We start from the raw sequence: 18,863 nt of genomic DNA, 5'->3' as shown, positions 1-18,863 counted from the left end.
CCCTAAAAGATAGCTGTATATTTTTTATTTACCATGTTGGAAGTATATTAACTGCTCCCTGATGTGAGTTACAATGAATGTATCTTACTCTTCTAGATATAATCTCTAGTGTAGTGAGCTCAAATCAAAGGGACAGGCAATACATTATTAAGAAAATCACTACAGATTCCTCCTAATGATACAAAGAAAGTTATTTGTAGTTGTAAAATTAGCAGTTTTTCAGAATTTCTGACAACATACCTAGGTTTACCACCTCATCAACCATTTCCACTCTATACAGATAAGCCAACTGTTTGATGATCTGAATTGAATTCTTCCAATTCCCTCTGCTCCTGTATTCATATGATTTCCATATTAGGTACGTATTCTAAATGGGCTTAAAATCTATCTGCGTGGAAAAGAACTCATATTTAGGGACAAGATGGTGATCTACTTCTTGCCTCTACTTTTGAAGAGCAACTTGATATATCTAAATTAGATCTATATCTGGTCTGCAAAATCTTATTTTCCACTCACTGATTCTCATCTTCCCCTTCTCTACTTTTGCTTTACCTTTTTTCTTATTTATTTTACATTTGTTTTTAAAGTTTCATCTCATGTATATCTCTGTTGCAAGAATAGATCTCAGTGTGGTTATCAGGCTAGCACTCTCCACAGAATGTGGAGTCAAGAAATAGGACAGATGAGCAGAACTCTGAAAGTCTAGTGGGTTCTGGTTAACATAGCTGAACAATAAAATCAAAACTCAGAGCATTTTTTCTAGAGCAGAGACTAGGTGGTGTAATCCAGTATGCAGGCCTTTGCCACTGTGCTCCTTCTTTATTTTTGTAAAGTCTTGCAAAGTTAGACTAAATATTTGTACTCTGGATAAAAGATTCCTGGTCTAAAAGAAATCTATATCCTATGAATAAAACATTTTTTAGCAAAGGGTTTCTTCCCGGACAGTGGAAAGAAATAGGTATTTTCAGAAAGCAAATATTTCACTTGATTAATTTTATAATAGTGGGACCAATCATTGTCAAGGGATGTCTATTTTCCTCCAGGACACATAGATACTGCTGAATTCTGCCACAGCTCAAGTTTTGATAAATGACTAAAAGCAGCTTAGATATTGATGTGCAAGAATGGGTCAAATACATATTGATAATAAGGCTAAAGTATTAGTGAAGGAGATGTTTGTTTCTATTCATCAAACTAGTTTGATAGTATTTACTTTAATGTGTTCTTTAATAACTTTCTAGACATTTCCATTTGCGGAAAAAAAAGCATTATTTCCATGCAACCTTTCTGAAACAGAAAGTTTTTTGAATTCATTATGCACAAGACTATTTTCTGTTTATTTTTTTGTCCTTGCCAACACCTGAACAAATATTCTGCAGAATTATCAGTGCATGCTTGCTATGTATTTATTTATTTCTATACTCTCTTTTTACTTCTGGTTGCAACTGCAAACAGGTGGTTGAGAATGAACTTTTAATTTGATCTAGAATGGCTGTCCCCAGAGTTCAAAGATTTAAAGTTGAATAGATATAGAACAAAGTTCCACATACATAAGCAATTCATACAATTGTGCCACATACACGTTCTACAGTTTCTACCACTTTTTCATTCCTCCCACAACTGAAAAAAAAGTGCTACAAACCAATATGGAGCGATGCTGCTAAATGTGCAATCATTATCATCTGTTTTTTACAGTCAAAGATAAGAATCCTAAGGCTTCATTTCTTTCCTACTGTCAGCCTGTTGTCACTCACACTGACAATGTGAAGTATATTATCTGTTTTCTCGTTCTTGAATTCTGTACCATATACTGGAATGTGTATTTTATGAGGCGTGTGTTCTATCTATCTCTGATCATTTACAAGTCTTTTTGAACAAGAGCTCCCTCTGGAAATACAGTTAGTAAGTAACCATAGCTATTTTCCTGAGGACGCTCTTCTCTAATTTCTTTGTTTTGTTTGTGGTTTTATTCAAAATTATATATGATACCTACATGAACTGTGTGCTTTGCTCTCCACTGTTAATTAAGCTAACCAGTGAGCAGTTCTGCAAGTTTGATTTCAATTAGTTCAATTATATACTGTACTTACTTGGGAAAAAAAAAAAAAAAAGAAGAAAAAGAAAGAAAAAAATGTTGTCATTAAAAGAAAAAAAAAAATTGTTTTCAGAAATGCTTTCTAACTGTCCTCAAGAAGAAAATACCATAATATCCAGAATATACCAGAATATCCATATTATTCAGAAGGCTGGGAGAGGAAGTCAGACTACAGTTATTGCAATTGTACCTTTTCTCCTTTTGATTAGAATTAATGTTAATAAAATTATTAAGGTCTAAGATTTACACTGACATGCATTCAAAATAAACGCAATGATTATTTGACTGTCTTTAAGAATTTGGCCTTCCTGGGCTCCAAAAGAGATGTCTGGGAGCTGAGGTAAAACCACACAGTGACCATATAAGAGCATGCACTATAAACTGATGGAGAAAAATGAAGGTAAAAAGTTAGTTATTGCTTCAGGTACGTTCTGGCACATGTTATCTGAGATTTCTGCCTAAGCAGTGCAATACGACTGGTATCTAGTGAAATTAAATAGGCTAAAACTAATATAAATAAGCAAATGACAGCAAGAAAATACTGATGCTCCATATCAGTTATGGTAAGCAATGAAAACTTACTCAGAAGATCTCCAATTCAGGTTCTTCCTTGACAAATAAGATATATTGCTATTTATGGAATTTAACATGTAGGATTTGTTTGCTCATAATCTGAATATTTCAGTGACAAGAGGAAACAGAGAGGAAAAGGAAAGGAAAGGGAGAGGAGTTGGAAGAGATCTTCAAAGTTCAATTGAAAAAAAAAAAGATTTCATTTTAAATTATGTTGCTTATATCACTAGTCTGCCCCTGGCAGCACACATTATGCTAAATACTGAAAATATATTTGTTTGTAACAAAAAAAGGATTTTTCAAATCTCTGTGGCCTCACAGACCATTCTAATTGCACAAAGAAAACATGCCCAATGGCAATGTCATGTTAACAACCATGCTTATTGTAGTATAAATTAATCCTTTTTTAAGGAATCTTAGTAATCATAGCAAACTTCAGTAACCCTTAATGATGCAAATGTGCTCTGATGCCCTGTGTGATGCAGACATCACTCAGTTCTAGCTGTTAAATTTTTCTGGGAAGGGAAAATGTCTTTTCCAGCAATCAATAAACTGTCTACAATAGCCTCAAGGGAGAGTTATCCGTACGTCAGCAATGTTTGTTCTGCTTAACTAGCTAATATGTATGTTCTTGTTGTTAAAATACACCAGTCCATAAATGCTTCTATATTACAAAGACAGAAAAATATATTTCATTGCTTGATCTTTCCTTTGAGACATCTTTCTAGAGATCAGGATTCTGGCAACAGTTTGTTTGCTTCTTTAGAAGCTTCCTTTTCCCATTGACAGTGAAGGACGTTGAATCACACTTGGACCTTCTAACAAATTTTTTGTTGTGTGTAAATTATGCAAAATGATTGCCATAAGTCAAATTTGAAAACTTAATGCCAAATATCGTGTTGGGATTGGAGATGAGACCTATATCATTCAAAACAGTGAGATGCTTTATCCAAAGGCTAGGTATCTGATTTTAGTAATCTGTTTACAAAAAGCTTTATAAGTTGAACAGATACCTGTGGTGGGTTTCCTCTGTTCTAAACCAGGCATTTAAGGTACAATTCAGATCAAGACTCAGGTGATAGCTTCAGAAACTTACATGTGACAATCTGAATCCACAGTATAATTTCACCCTAAATGTAATTCTCTTACTGATATTTCAAGTACATTGAGATGAATCACCTTTTGACTCAGAATACCATCCAGTTTATGAGAGAGTGTTTGTACATTTGAGAAATGATAATAACATTCTGGGATACATATTTCCTCTTCCTTGAGAAGTGAGGGGAAAAAAAAAAAAAAGGTAGAGGAAGAGAAAAAATTCAGGCTTTTGACCATAAAATTCATTTCTTCCTCTCTGTGACAGGCAGAGATTAGAGATTCTGGTTGCAGCTGCCTGGAAATCTGCAACATGATTTTCACAGAATAGTTCAATCTATGTCTTTCAAATGTTTATTATCTATGATTTTAAGAAAAGCTTTCTAAAAACTGTTGGGGTTTGCAGCATAAAGATCTGGAAATTGAATCAACAGAGTAATACTTGAGTCACTTCATCTTCCTGTAAAGACTTTGCAGAACATAAAAGGAGACAGCATACAAAAAGTAAATGTTACAAGTCAACATAATAAAAAGTCTGAAGAAACTGGTGGGAATATTTTGTTAGCAAAATCCTTATTCCTCCCTATAATGTATTCACCATCACCTCCTCCATTCCAAGAGGTGTTTTATTTTAGCAACATGATGACTTCTGCAATAGGAGCCATCTCCACAACTGCTCTGTAGAGGCGGGGTTTGCATTGCCTCCCTTAGGTTCTTTCCTACATGCCTGAAAAGGAAAATTGGAAATTAGACCACACTTCTATCTGTCTGACAGGCAAAGCCAGAAGTTTGACATGACAGAGAGATATCTGGAAGATTAAGAAGATACTAGTTCAAAAAGTTTGTTTTAAATAATAAATTCCCCTATGAGAGGACAGTATAAAGACTGCCCTAGTGAGATACCTTCTCTTCTCTTTTTACTATATACAAAGCCCAGACTTCCAAATCCTACAAGATGGCTTAATTCTCTTACCTACTGTGTACGAAGCTGTCTATAGTTAACAGGAAATTTGAAGTTCAAGAGTATGCTTAAATTCACTGTGTCCACTTCTGGAAATAGTCAGCACTGTGGTAACAGATATTTCTGACAGGAAATCATCTGGAAAGGTTCGGAGAAAAACCTTGTGCAGATCAAGTTTTGGTCTCCATTATCCTTTTTCAGAAAACAATATTAAGTATTAAGTATCAATTCAGTGATGACGGCTTTAAACATTTTCCTCAGGTGAAAAAGAAGTAAAAGCATGCAGTCTCTTACCTAAAGTCACACAAATGGCAGTATTAAAGGGAACATTTAATCTGATCCCTTAATAAGCCTATAAACCATGCTCTGAAGTAAACAAAACCTCATTTTCTCTTTTAATTAGAGAAGTAGAGAGTTCTCCATTATGTGTCAAAAGACCAGATCTGATTAGATGCAAACTTGTGTCACTAGAGTTTTAACCCTATCAGTGGATGGTATCAGAGGAGGCCAAAAATGTTGGATTGAAGTTTGGATTTGACAGCAAAAGTAACTGATTTCACATTCATTGTTGGTGTTTGATTGGCTGATTAGTCAGTGTAGGTTGAAATCTTTGAACAGCAGAAATGCCACCCCACTAAAATGCGGAATACTGAAAAGGTCAAAGAAGAGAGAATTCCCCCTTTAATTCATGAAGAAAGAGACATTAGAGCCCAGGGAGCATACACACATGACAAAGGTTATAATGAGAAAAGAAAATGGCAAACAGGTAATCCATTTCTGTGAAAAAGATTTTAAGAGGTGTAGAAAAGGGCACATGCCCCATATTTATCATTCTTGTGAGTATCTAAACATGCAGAATGCAGACAACCATTCCTAGAGGAAAAGGAAAGTGAGCCACCTCACTGTTAAAAGAAAATATGTATCCCACAAACTTCAATTCTTATATAGACAAGAAATGCTGAGATATGGCATTTTGTAATAAAAACAGATATGGAGGGAAGAATGTAATTAAAAGAGTGGTGTGGAAGTTTGTATTAAAAATTCATTCATTTCTTGCAGAATTTAAGAATGAAGAGTTGTCAACTATCCTTTACCAGCTGAAAAGACTGTGATAGAGTGTGGAAGAATATTTTTAGTTTTGTTTGCGTTTGTTTTGTTTTGTTTCAAATATTCCAGATAAAGAAATTTGGATTGAGTATTTGAGTTTGTTGTTTTCATTTTGTCCTCGTATGATTTGCTTACTACATTATAAAACACAATCAATTAAATTAATCAATAAAACACAATTATACAATCACTCAATACAGAATATGTTACTACCATGCAAAACAACTACGTCTGTGTCTAGGTGAGATTTCTTGAAGCAGTTTGCTTCTACCACTAGGAAATACACAGACAAGTCAATCTTTGCTCTCTTCATGTATGCATATATATTTGTATAGGAATATTTATCTTGGCATGTATCTATACACACACACACGCATACGCACAAATAAGGACAACAAACTATAAGAATAGGAAAATAAAAGGATTGTGGAAAGAAAAACTTCTTAGAATTCTCCTATTCCCTTGAGCTTTTCCCCAAGGCAATTGCCAAGACTTTAAATATATGCTAGTTCTATGAATAGTTGTTTCTAAAAATATTGAGGCTTTTGCAGCTAAGGCTGAAATTTGACGCTCTGGAACATTCTGCTTTTACAGTTCTTAAACTGAAAAGTGAGCTTTGTGATAACCATTTCTCTCTTTCCTTCTTTCTTTCTCTCCCTCTCAAGCTTTTCCATACATTTCTGGCTCCTTTGTTATTATATTCAAGCCTATAATCTCTATACAGAAACTCTGAGTGGTACTAGAAGTAGATGTATGAGATGAAGGCAGGTGCTTGAAGACAAGAAAAAGGTGATAAAAAAGGGCAGCATCCCTCTACTATTCCATTGCTCTGTACTGTTATTTTTTGCAGCTGAAACTGTCTAGGAATGCAAGATATAACACAAAGAGACTCAAAAAGAAATTCCATTTCTTCAAGAAAGCACTTAGAGATACAGAGAACTAAAATGAGCAAAAGTTTTTTCCCATTTTGCTATGCCTGAAGTCTTGAATTTGCTTAATAGAGTACACTTACAAAAAGAAGAATGAGCAGTTATCTAACTGTTCTAAAGAGATTTGAAATAATATTGTACTTTCAGAGAAAAGAAGTAACTGTATCACTTTCATAAAAGATCAAAAACAGAGAGAAATTTTTGAAGCTTTTCTACTACCTCAGAGGCTATTAAGTCAGGCATGCAATTTTGAATAGTTTGTGGAATCCCTAATTTGGGAGTAGATTATGGTGGTGCTTGGAGACCTGAGAAAGAACATCTCAACTCAATATTAAAAAAAAAAAACACAATCGTGGTGTTTGCCAGAATGTAATTAGACCGGATTATATGTTTAAAAGAGAAAAGCCTTAGGTTAGTTTTCAAAATGTATATTCACAGTAGAATCGGAGACAAAAGTAGAATCTCCAAGAGAATGAAAAAGCACAGGAAGCAGCAAAGAGTACGTGCAATATAGAGGAAATGGGGAGACTTTGGCAATGCCCTAACATTGCGTGGAACACTTAAATCTGCAAGATTCAAACCCGCTTTTCAAAAGACTGCAGATAAATGTATTTTACAGAACAGGAAAGCTCAGTATTTGACATAGAGCTGTTTGCAATACTAACAGCTACTTCAGAGAAGAATACCTCACAGTGGATTTTATACAAGAAGAGGAAAACATTGTGACTGATGGATTGAACTAAACATCAAGGATGACCTTTTTAATTCTAGGTTTAAAATCTGGACAAGTTACTGTGATAGCTGAAGTTATAGTTGAGTACATGAAAAGGGAAAATGGGTCATGTGGAACAGAAATAAAATTTAAATTATATCATGGGAAGAACATTTCAACTCTGAATAATCAGAGCTGGGTGTAAAAGTCAACATATATTCAAAAGGTAGATTTACAAGTGCTAACGAATGCAAGATCTGTCTGACATCAGTAACTTGATTCAATTGCTCAGGCAAAGGCTTATAACGTTACCCAAAATTCCTAACAAGATATAAAACACCTTGTTAGTCTGACAGATATAAAATGGGAGATATGGGACATGAATTTTTTTTGAAGTGGCAGTCAGAGCTCAAAACCACACATTAAGCTGTGTTGACTACCTTTCCTATTTTCTATTTCTAGAAACATAATTTTATGCTACCAGCTATCAACAGATGGAAGCCTGCATCATAGAAACCTCAACATAATTATCTATTGGGAGGTAAACATATGTAAGATAGGTATCTAAACACATCATTTGCCTAAGGACCAAGAAAAGTCAGTTTTTCTCAGGTGCTTCTCTGGGTCTGACAGATAAGATTGGATGAACAGGGCCAACTGTGCAGCTGTGGATTAGTAGCAGAATTTAGCCAAGAAACTAGTTAGCTGACATTTACATGTTAGCTAATGAACTGCTCTTGGCCCCTCTATGTTTTTCAGCAGTAAATTGGAATTGCAGCTTTGAAAAAGGGTCCTGTATCTCCTAAAATATTGATCAACATAAAGTGTTATCAACACAGTGTTAAAAACAAAGGTATTGGAAATGCTTTTAAATAGATTTAATTAAACAGAAAAAAATGCAAGGGCAGGGAACTATACTTGTGAGAACAATAGCAGATCAAAAGCAGGAGTTAATTTAAAACAACCAAACAGGAGTGCAATTACCTTAATGAGGCTGCTGTTATAAGTTAATTACTAAAGATCTGTAGTTTAACCAGCAACTATTGACAGCAACAAGAAATACAAGAAGATCTGATCATTCAAGTCCTCAGCTCATTAGGAACCACGAGATCCTAAAGCAGCAATAGGCAAGACTGAGCTGTACAGTGCTGCTAACAAAACAGTCAGGCTTCTTTAGAAAAATCCAAACTGAAAAAAAGCATCATTATTTATCCTTCATTCACCATAATGATAAGAAGGAATTCTAATGATATTTTTTGTGTGCATATACATATATACACACCTCTATATTGAAAAGTTTGGATATATTTATTATAATAACACTAATTTTACAATTATGATGTTTAGCTGTTACTATTTATGTGAAATAGCATGACTGAATTCTCCTTCTGAAGTTGCTTCTTGTTTGAATGCACCATATACCTCTGAGCATGTCTGTGCTGCTAAGAGCCTCTTCAGTGTCTTTCAGCAATTCTAAACAGGATAAGGTTCTGATTATCATTATTATTACGACACTCTTATTTACTCAATGATTACTTTATTGGAAGCCTCAAATGACCCTTTAAAATTAACTCATAAAATGTTTCAATTTCTATAATCACTGCATGGATAAGGTGACATTTTGTTAAGGTGTATTTAATGGTCAAAGCCATATTTCAAAGGAGTATCAGACTGTGCAATATTTTGCTATCTTTTTAAAATGAGTACAAGCCTTAAAGATGTCTTGATTTTAATGTTTTCAGCAAGTAAAAACTATGCAAAGATAAAAATAACATAAAATTCATAAAAATTTCATTTCACATTAATAAAAATTTAAATTTCTTATATCATAAAATGGTAACTTATCCTTGTAGACCAAGCAAGTAAATACTCTGAAATTTTTTAGCTTAAAATTTCTGTTTACAACACAGCACAAGACAAAAATTTGCAAAGATAAAAGTCTGTCTTTAAAAGACTAATGGATGTCATCCACTGTGGGGGGAGGTGAGGGAGGGGAAGGGAAACAGAGAGAGAAAAAAGAGCTTTATTATAACTCTGTATATTCTAGAATTATATTCTTCCCATAAGCTTATCATCAACTTTACGTTTTCATCCCAGCCTTTAAGTGAGTGCTGTATGTCAATAATAGGGAAGAGAAGACAAATGTATGTTGATGTATAAGCTGGAAGTGTAAATTGGTTGTCATAAGAGAATGATGAATGAGAGTGTGAAAATAAAGTCCTCTGAAAGCCCGACTCCTTTGAAATGATACAACGGTGATATATGATTAACATTATTCAAGTGCAGCTCTCAGAGTAGATGCCAGCAGATATCAGTAGTATTGCACCAGCTCACAGAAATTGGGACCCTTGCTAATGGCATCCTGGCAGTCAAGTGAAAGTCCATCACTTCATCCCAGATAGGATTTCAATCTCTGGAAAGTGTGGGTTCCCACTGCATATTTCCATAGGAGTTTGGTGGGAGCACAGATATGCTAGAAGGTTCAGAATATCACAGGTAGCACTGCAAAGGGATTTTAGGTGGCCACAGTTCTAGTCATGCTACAGTAGCAACTCTGTACCCTGTTTATATGTACACCTGGGAAGTATTATGCATATGTACCAGGAAAGGATGAGCACTGAGCAGATCTGGTACTCTAAACACACAAGAGGAGGCAGACAGCAAAGGACAATTCTATTCAGAAGAAAATTCATTGCAGTGAAATCATTTTCACAGCTTGAAATATTACCTTGCTTGAGTAGTTTCTTTCCCCACAGTTGAAGAAACTGATAATTTTAATAGGTCCGTTTTTATCTGCATATGCCTGAGTCTTTTGCAAGTTGAAAATGAAACATTTCCCTCATTTCCTACAAAATCATTTAAAACAAATGTCTTCTGTCAGAAACTGGCTTCCCCCAGCTTCAGTTAAACTTCAGAATAACTTTCATGCATCAGAGGCTGCACCAAATAGATCAGTCAGTTCTATCTTCTCCACATCAACTTTGTACTGCCACGTATGGCCAACATTGATTCTTCAGGCACTGCGGAGAATTTCACTACATTTTTCAATTTTCTGGCAATTGCACCTTTAACTGAGGGTGAAATTATTATGGCTTTTGCTGTCATCTTGACTTTATTCAAAGTACTTAATGTATCCTGATTTATTCAGTGTTAAAAAAATCCTGTTTAATCATTTTGTTTTGACACTCACAGATTACTTCCCACATGGTATTTATTAAAACAATCCATGCAGCATTTTTTTTTTTTTTTGTATTTTTATTCATTTTTCTAAAAAAAACACCTCTGATTCTGGATTTAAATTTTGAAATGCAAAAGTACTGGTAGATTGAAAAACAGCACTCTTCACTGAATGGATTTTCAGCAGTATCAAGGTTTTTATCCATCTGAATGTGCATTTGGTGTTAGTCAAGTTCAAATGTGAAGTGTACGAACTCCAAAGTAAATTATTACAAAATCAAACAGCAGTCTTGTTTAAAACTAAGGGTGTCCATTCATTACTTTACTTGAAAGGAGTTAATCGCATACAAATTTTCACAGACATAATTAGCAGGAAGAGAATTTATCTCTTCAGATGTTTATTTCTACCATGCTTGACTTCCAAGAGAAAAGTTATCAGTCAGCGACCCTAAAATATTTTATCATGGTTGAGAGATCAAACACTTTTTCACCTCCATTGTGCTAAAGCTTAATCATACAATAGCATAAGTACATTTGCTCTTCAGTCCTCTATCCAAGAATAGCCTTCAAAGTCTGATTAATGATAATTTGCAGGGAAGTGACAAATGGTTGTAATAAGTGGTTTTTGAGCCAATTCTTTTCTTGCCCCTACTTTAGTAAATCCAAAGCAGACACAAGTCCAGAAGACTTACGTCAGAAAGGACAAACACTTCTGTGTTTGCAGCACTTAATTCAACTAACATTCAGTTGTTCAATTCCTGCTGTTGGTACAGCTCTCTTGTGATTTTGGGCAAACTCCTTAATTTGTCATTGCTACAGCCTTTCCTCTGCACAATGATATCACTTCTCACTCTTTTCGTTTACTTAAATCCCGGAGCAACAAGCAGTCCTCTTCCAAAAATGCTGTATAAATCCATAGTGTACAGCTGACACTTGAGCTCAAGACTGCTACATCATGCAGTGTTGGGTCCTAAAACTCTTTTGTATCAACACCACATCTGATAATAGCTTTCAGACTAGCCTGTAGATGTAGATGTCAGACACCAAGGGACATGGGCTGGTAACCTTCTTGCCCTTGTATAAAACTCCCCAAAATTGGATACTTTGTTGATCCTCTAGATACCATAGTATAAAAACCAGCAGTATTTTGCACTTCGAAAATAAAACGAAACACATCTGAGAACTTCTGGTCATCTACCTTCATAGTCAGTAATGGGCGCTGCTCATAAAAGAAGGCTGAAACATCGTGTTTCCAAGAACGTTCTCCAAACGAGCGGGGCGCCGCATTTTTGCATGGTCTTCGCCCAGCAGGTGGCGCTGTTGCTTCTCCCGACCTACTGAGCTCGGGCTGAGCTCAGAGACGCACTCAGCTGTCACACCGCTACGCGTCCTTTCCTTTTACTCTCTGTAGTGTCAGGGATCCTTGGCAAAGCTTGCTTCAAACTGGATTGGTTCCTTCCTCCGGACTATGTCGAAAATTTCCCTGGATAGCCTCAAAGGAAATTCTGTTTTTTTTTAAAAACAAAACCAACCACAAAACAAAGAGAAAACATTCACCTACTTTTGTAATATTCTACTTGGATTTTATTTTTTAATAAAAATTCACACTAAAGAGAGGAATTTCTATTCCTCAGTGAAAGAATCTCTTTGTTATCATTTATATCTTTCAATGATAAATGTGATATGAATCACATGCCAGACATTAACGGGGAATAGCACAGCACACAGCTGAAACAATCAGGTCTGGGAGATTCCTAAAACGCCTTGATGACAACTTTCTGATACAGGTACAAAGGAAGCCAGCTAGGAAAGGTGCCTTCCAAGATCTGTTGCTTGTGAACAGAGAAAGTCTTGTGGGTGAAGTGGCTATTGGTTGCCACTTTATTCAAAATTATTCAAAATCTTTCAGGATAGGAGGAAAACTGTCACCAAAACCTTAGCCCTGGATATGGAGAGAGCAGATTTCAGGCTGATCATGGAATTAGTTGGTAAGATCCCCTGGTGAAGCACTTTTGAAGGCATTGAATTCGTCAGTGCTAGTCACTTTTTAAGTACTCCTTCCTGAGAGCACAGGAACAAGTGATTCCAAAATGTCAGAAATCAAGCAGGCAGGACAAAAGACTAGCTTGCCTGAACAAGGATCTTCTAGACCTTATACAGAAGAAGAAAGTTTATGGCCTCTGGAAACAAGATTGGTTACATGGGAAGACTACAGCATTCTGCTTGTCTTTGTAGGGAGAAAATTTTTGCAGACATTGGCTCATTACATGGTGAGAATGGTCATCTTACAAAAAGAGAAATAGATAAGTGGAGATGCTTAGTGCCCTCTTTGCCTCTGTCTTCAGCACTCCAAATGCTGCTACATATAGATGCATATCTGCCATGGCACTTGATTGGCCTCATCCCAGGATGCTCAGAGAGCTGGCCAATGCCATTGTGAGATCACTCTCAATGATTTTTCAGTGGTCTTAGGAATCCAAAGAGGTCCCAGTTGGCCTGAATCTAGCAAACGTTCCAATTTTCAAAAAGGGCAAGAATGAAGACCCTGGTAATTACAGGCCTGACAGTCTCACTTCAGTGTTTGGTAAAATGATGGGAAAAATTATGCTGGGAGTTACTGAGTTTCTCATAGTATTCTTCTGGACAAAATGTCCAGCATATGGTTAGACAAAAGCATAATGTGATGGGTGAGCAATTGGCTGACTAAGGATTATAGAAAATGAGGCTACATCAAATTAGTGGACAGTCAGCAGTGGGGTTCCTCACAACTCCGTTTTAAGGCCAGCTCTCTTTAATGTTTTCATAAATTACTTGGATATAGAACTAAAAAGTATTTTCAGTAAGTTTGCAGGTGAAACTAAATTAGGAGGAACTGTTGACTCCATCGACAGTTGAGAGGCCTTGCAGAAAGGTCTAGGCAAGTTACAAAGCTGGGCAATCACCAACTGCATGAAGTTTAGCAAGAGCAAGGACCAGATTCTGCATCCGTGAATGGGCAACTCTGGCTATACATACTGACTGTGGGATGAGATACTGGGGAGTAGCAATGATGAAAGAGATTTTGGGGTCTTGGTTGACAGCAAGTTGAACATGAGTCAACAATGGGTTCAGTTAGCCAAGAAGGCCTAGCATATCCATCAAGCACAGCATCTCTAACAGGTCAAAGGAAGTGACTGTCCCACTCTACACTGCACTGGTGCAGCCTCACTTTGAGTACTGTGTGCAGTTTTTTGGGCGCCACAGTACACAAGGGACATAAAACTATTAGAGTGTCCAAAGGAGGGCTACAAAGATCATGAAGGGTCTAGAGGGGAAAATGTGTGAGGAGAAGCTGAAGTCCCCTGATGTGTTCAGTCCAGAGAAAAGGTGACTGAGGGGAGGCCCCATCACAGCCCCTGGCTTCCACAGGAGAGGGAATAAAAAGGACAGGTGCTGATCTTGTCTCTCTAGTGACCAGTGATAGAACTCAAGGGAATGGCACAAGGCTGCAACAAAGTTGGATATCAGGAAAACATTCTTCACCAGAGAGTGACTGGGCACTGGAACAGGCTCCCCAGGGAAGCAGTCACAGCCCTAAGCTGCTGGAGTTCAAGAAGTATCTGGACAACACCCTCAGACACATGGTCTGACTATGGGTGATGCTGTGTGGAGACAGGAGCTGGACTCAGTGATCCTTATGGGTCCTTTCCAACCCAGGATATTCTATGATTCTATGATTTAGTGAGCAAACCTCCCCACGCCTTAAGCACTGCTGAATGAGGGATCACAGAGAGCAGCTCAAGGCATGCCAGAAGGCCATTGTTCTCACACTAGGAAGTGCTGTATCAGTTTTTCAAACCTGGGATCTTTGGATTTAGTTTGTTCAGGCACCAACACACAAGGTCATCTTTTCAAAGCTGTTTTCCTTCTGTTGATCAGAACACAAAAGCCTAGATCCATGGGACTAAAATTCTGTGATGAAATGTATTTCCTGACAGTATTAATACATGTCCCTGAAATGTCATTTGATGCATACTGTACATAAATACTGAGCTGGAATCCTCACACAATCCTCCATTCATCTATTCCAGAGAAATGTCATTAGTGAAATGCTAATGGAATGTGACAAAATACTTAAGCCAGAAACCTCATGAGACAAATTAAGGCCACTTGACTTTTCCCAAGCTTTGTAATAGCTGCTGAGGTACTGACAGGGTCAGAGAAAGACTTTATGTTGCTGTTGGGAAATAATGGCAATGGAAATAATACCTCTATAATTTCTGGCTGACCCCAGGTTTCCAAACTGCTTTGCAAGAAAACAGAAAGTAAAGCCTCTGAAAAGGAAGAAGAGTTAATCAGATACAGAGGAGAATTTGTAATTGTTCTCTAAATGTTGCTCTTGTGGTTCCTTCTGATCTGCAGAGTCATCTCAAAGTAGAAGAAACAGCTTTAGTTTATGAGAAAAACTTAAGAAAATAGTCATTGAAAAATTTCTTTCGGATACATTTCCTCCACTGTCTTTCCTGTGTTTTGTTTGTTTGTTTGCTTGTTTGTTTATATTTAAGGTGTACAATAATTTTTTTCCCAGATCTAATATTAAATTCAGATCTCTTTTCTGAGGAACATCTATTTTTGTTAAATTTGTTCTATGTTAGTGAGTCCATTCCTTGGCTTGTTCCAGAGAACTGGAAGAACACTCTTTACCTCCAAACACTGAGGTGATTAAAGCAAATGGGAAGAAAGAATAAAGCATTTTTCCTCAGCATTAAATTTTGAAAAGAATGGATCTCACAGGAGTCAAAAAGCAGAAACTGACTGAAACATAAAAGCCAGCACTGTATGTGCCCTTACCTCATACAGAAGAGGTGGATCAGAAACATCCAAACAGGAACAGAGACCTCAATTTATCTCTTGTAATGAAACAGAATCTGGATGAAACTTGACATGAGTTTGAAAAGATGGTTTGAAGTTAAGCTACACCAAGCTGGGGGAGAGGGGGGAAACCAAAAACAAAACACACACACACACAAAAAACATAGTAGAAACAAATCAGGATATACGTGTGAGAGAACAACCTTTACCTGGGATCCTGATACAGTTTGTAAGACTCTTTTTTTACAAACAAATGTAATTTGAAAGGTAGGCTGTAGCAATATATTATGCTAAAACTGCACCTGGAAACAGAACTAAGGACTTCCGAAGAGCAAAAGTCTTTCATCAGTACCTCTAAAACTGTAATTTATGAAATTTCATAAGAAAATGAAATACATTAGTATCAATGACAACAAGTATGAATAATTAAAGCAAAAAAGAGAAGAGAGATATTTGTGGGTAATGAGGTTTGCATGGATTTTACAAAGAATACAGATAGGATGTACATTTAAATTGATCATTCATGTACATTAAAAAAAAAAAAGGTAACATATAACTAAAAAAAAGAAGCAGCTGTGGGTTTGTAATAGAATCATAGAATCTTCCGATCCATAGTCAGATGCATTATTCAGTTATCTACCAATTAACTGCATTCTGCTGAGCTCTTCACTTGATACAGGAACAATTTTTTTGCTTATCCTCCACTGATTTTTCTTTAGCAACAAGATTCTTTATCAGCCCTGAGTGCATTTTCCCAAGGTGTAGGCAGATGTAATTATAGGCTGTACAATTAAAAAGGGATTGCACTTAAGTCCCTGTACTGTAACCATTTCTTATTCTGATCCTACTTTATAGAACTGCAGAAATGTAACTTTATTCTAATCCACATCTCTAAACCCATCTGTAGTAAGTAGTATGTCAGAGAGGTGTGTTTTTCCACCATAAAATTCTTAACTAAAGAGATTGCAAAAATTGCTTTTTCTTGAGAGGTCTTTCATGATAGTCTTTCATGAGATACTTTCCTTTAAGTCACCTAGTGAAATTCATATTTTTCTCTGATTAAACTGTTTGTCATTTAAGCCAGCTGTTTGTCTACAGATTTGTTATGGACTACAGAAGTCAACAGGAGTCTGTCCATTGATTTAGAGACTTTAAATCAGAATTTTTAAGGGCCAAATCTTAATCCCACTGAATATAAGTAAGCCTTTACTGATTTCAGTAAGGCCAGAATTCTGCCTCAGATATACAGCAGCAAGATGAAAAGTTTAGCTGCTGCCATAGAGATTTAAATAGCATAGGGGAAACTGAATCACTGTTTTTTCTTCTTTATGTACAGGAAAAATCACTGAACAAACTAACTTTGGAAAAGCATTGAGGACTATTCAAAAAACAAGCTCATATAGAAAACCAGTGTGTGCAAGAGGAGGCTTACATACACTTACAAATTAGTGAAAATGACACACTAACAAAATTCAATGAAATCTTGTATGAAAAAGTCAAAATAGCATAAGCTTTACTTTGTATATACTGATTGTCATAATTTCACAGTGCCTGAAATACATGATCCCAAGACCACTATGTAGCTGACACAATGAAATATTTGCATTACTCTTCTATAGGAAATTTGATGGCTGAATTATTAGAACTGATTCTGTTATCCCAAGGGTTCCCAGATGGAAACAATCTAAAACCACCATATAGCATTTCAGAGGAGCTTGACCCTCTCCAAACACATCTTCATGACCAGAGGCATCCCTTCCTTGCCTTCATGCCCTACCTGCTAGCATAACCTTTTCTCCATATCTGGATTTTATCTCAGTTGTACATAGTCTTATCTACTGCCTGAGAGAGTGTGAGGCATACTTACCTATTACAGTGATGTAGTACATATTACTATTACAGTGATGTAGTAATGCTAAATCCAGTTATGTAGTATCACCCATAATATAAAAGAAGATAATTTTGAACTTTTTAGCTCCTACTCCTTGCTGTCAACCTGAGATGAAATTCAGCCAATTAACTTCAGTTTAAGTGGACAATGAAAATGTGTCTATTCAAAGCCCTCACTAAGAAAAATTGTATGTGTTTTACTATTCTGTATCATTTCAAAGCAAACAATATATTCACTTTAGAACATTAACAGAAATGCTCAATTTCTGGACATACGTCACATACATATCCCTTGACAGGACAGGAAGAAATGATTTCAAACTAAAGGAGAGGAGATTTAGATTTGATGTCAGGGGAAGTTTTTCACAGAGAGGGTGGTGAGGCACAGGCATAGGCTGACCAGAGGGGTAATGGATGCCCCACTCCTGTAAGTGTTCAAGGCCAGGTTGGATGGGGCCCAGGGCAACCTGATCTAGTGTTTAATTTAGTGGCTGCCAACAGTGCCTGCAGCAGGCATTTGGAACTTGATGATTTTGAGGCTCCTTCCAACCCAAGCCATTCTATGTTTCTATACCTTATAGTCACATATGTAGAAAGTTAAACTGCATCTATTTATACCACAGCTGAGTTTAGGATGCTGTGTGTTCAAAACACCAGCAACAGAACAGCAACAACAAGAAAAAAAATATGCAATTTGAAAAAAATGTAGGTATGACCATGAACATGAACATCTGCAGAACACAGGTACAGCAGTAATGGCCTTCAATATACGTGTTAAAAGCTGAATTGCATCTGTGCTCTTAATGCAGGTATTGTGTGGTATTTGTTGCATTAAAGATGTAATACCATGAAATAATTATCATTCTGGAGTGAGGTTTGCCAGTGTGCTTACTAAGTAAAATCAACTCTTACAGGGCTGCTACTAGCAATGGATAAGATACAAGGAAATGTATTTCTCTTTAAATTATTTATCATAATCATAAACACACACACCATAAAAGACACAAGGGCTTTTTAAAGGAGAAAAAAATGTAATTAAAAAAAATAAATCTTTGTAAAATGTGATATTCAGAGCCATTTACAGTATGCTCCCTAAAGCTCACTGTTAAACTGCGGACATCCAGAGTCTGTGTGTTTGTTGAAAGTGCTGTTATCCAAGGACACAACAGTATAATTACTCTGAGTCGTTAGGAGCAACTTTGATTGTTCATTAGACACAAAGAATTGAAGTGTGTAACGCAACATATATTTAGGACAGAGATGCACATAGATATGAGCAGATAAATCACTGCTAACAAAATGATCACAACAACAAAGATTTGATAGCAAAAAAAATAATTTAAAAAAAGACAGAGGGGTACAATAATGTTACTGCTGTGGATACTTGCCCTGTATAATAATAATGTACGTATACATAAAGAAGAAAATGCTCAGCAGCACTAGCTGCATTACACAGATTCTGTCTGCACTAAT

The sequence above is a fragment of the Meleagris gallopavo genome, chromosome 1, assembly GCF_905368555.1.
Source record: "Meleagris gallopavo chromosome 1, MGAL_WU_HG_1.1, whole genome shotgun sequence".
Taxonomy (NCBI): domain Eukaryota; kingdom Metazoa; phylum Chordata; class Aves; order Galliformes; family Phasianidae; genus Meleagris; species Meleagris gallopavo.
This window is presented reverse-complemented; position numbering follows the sequence as displayed.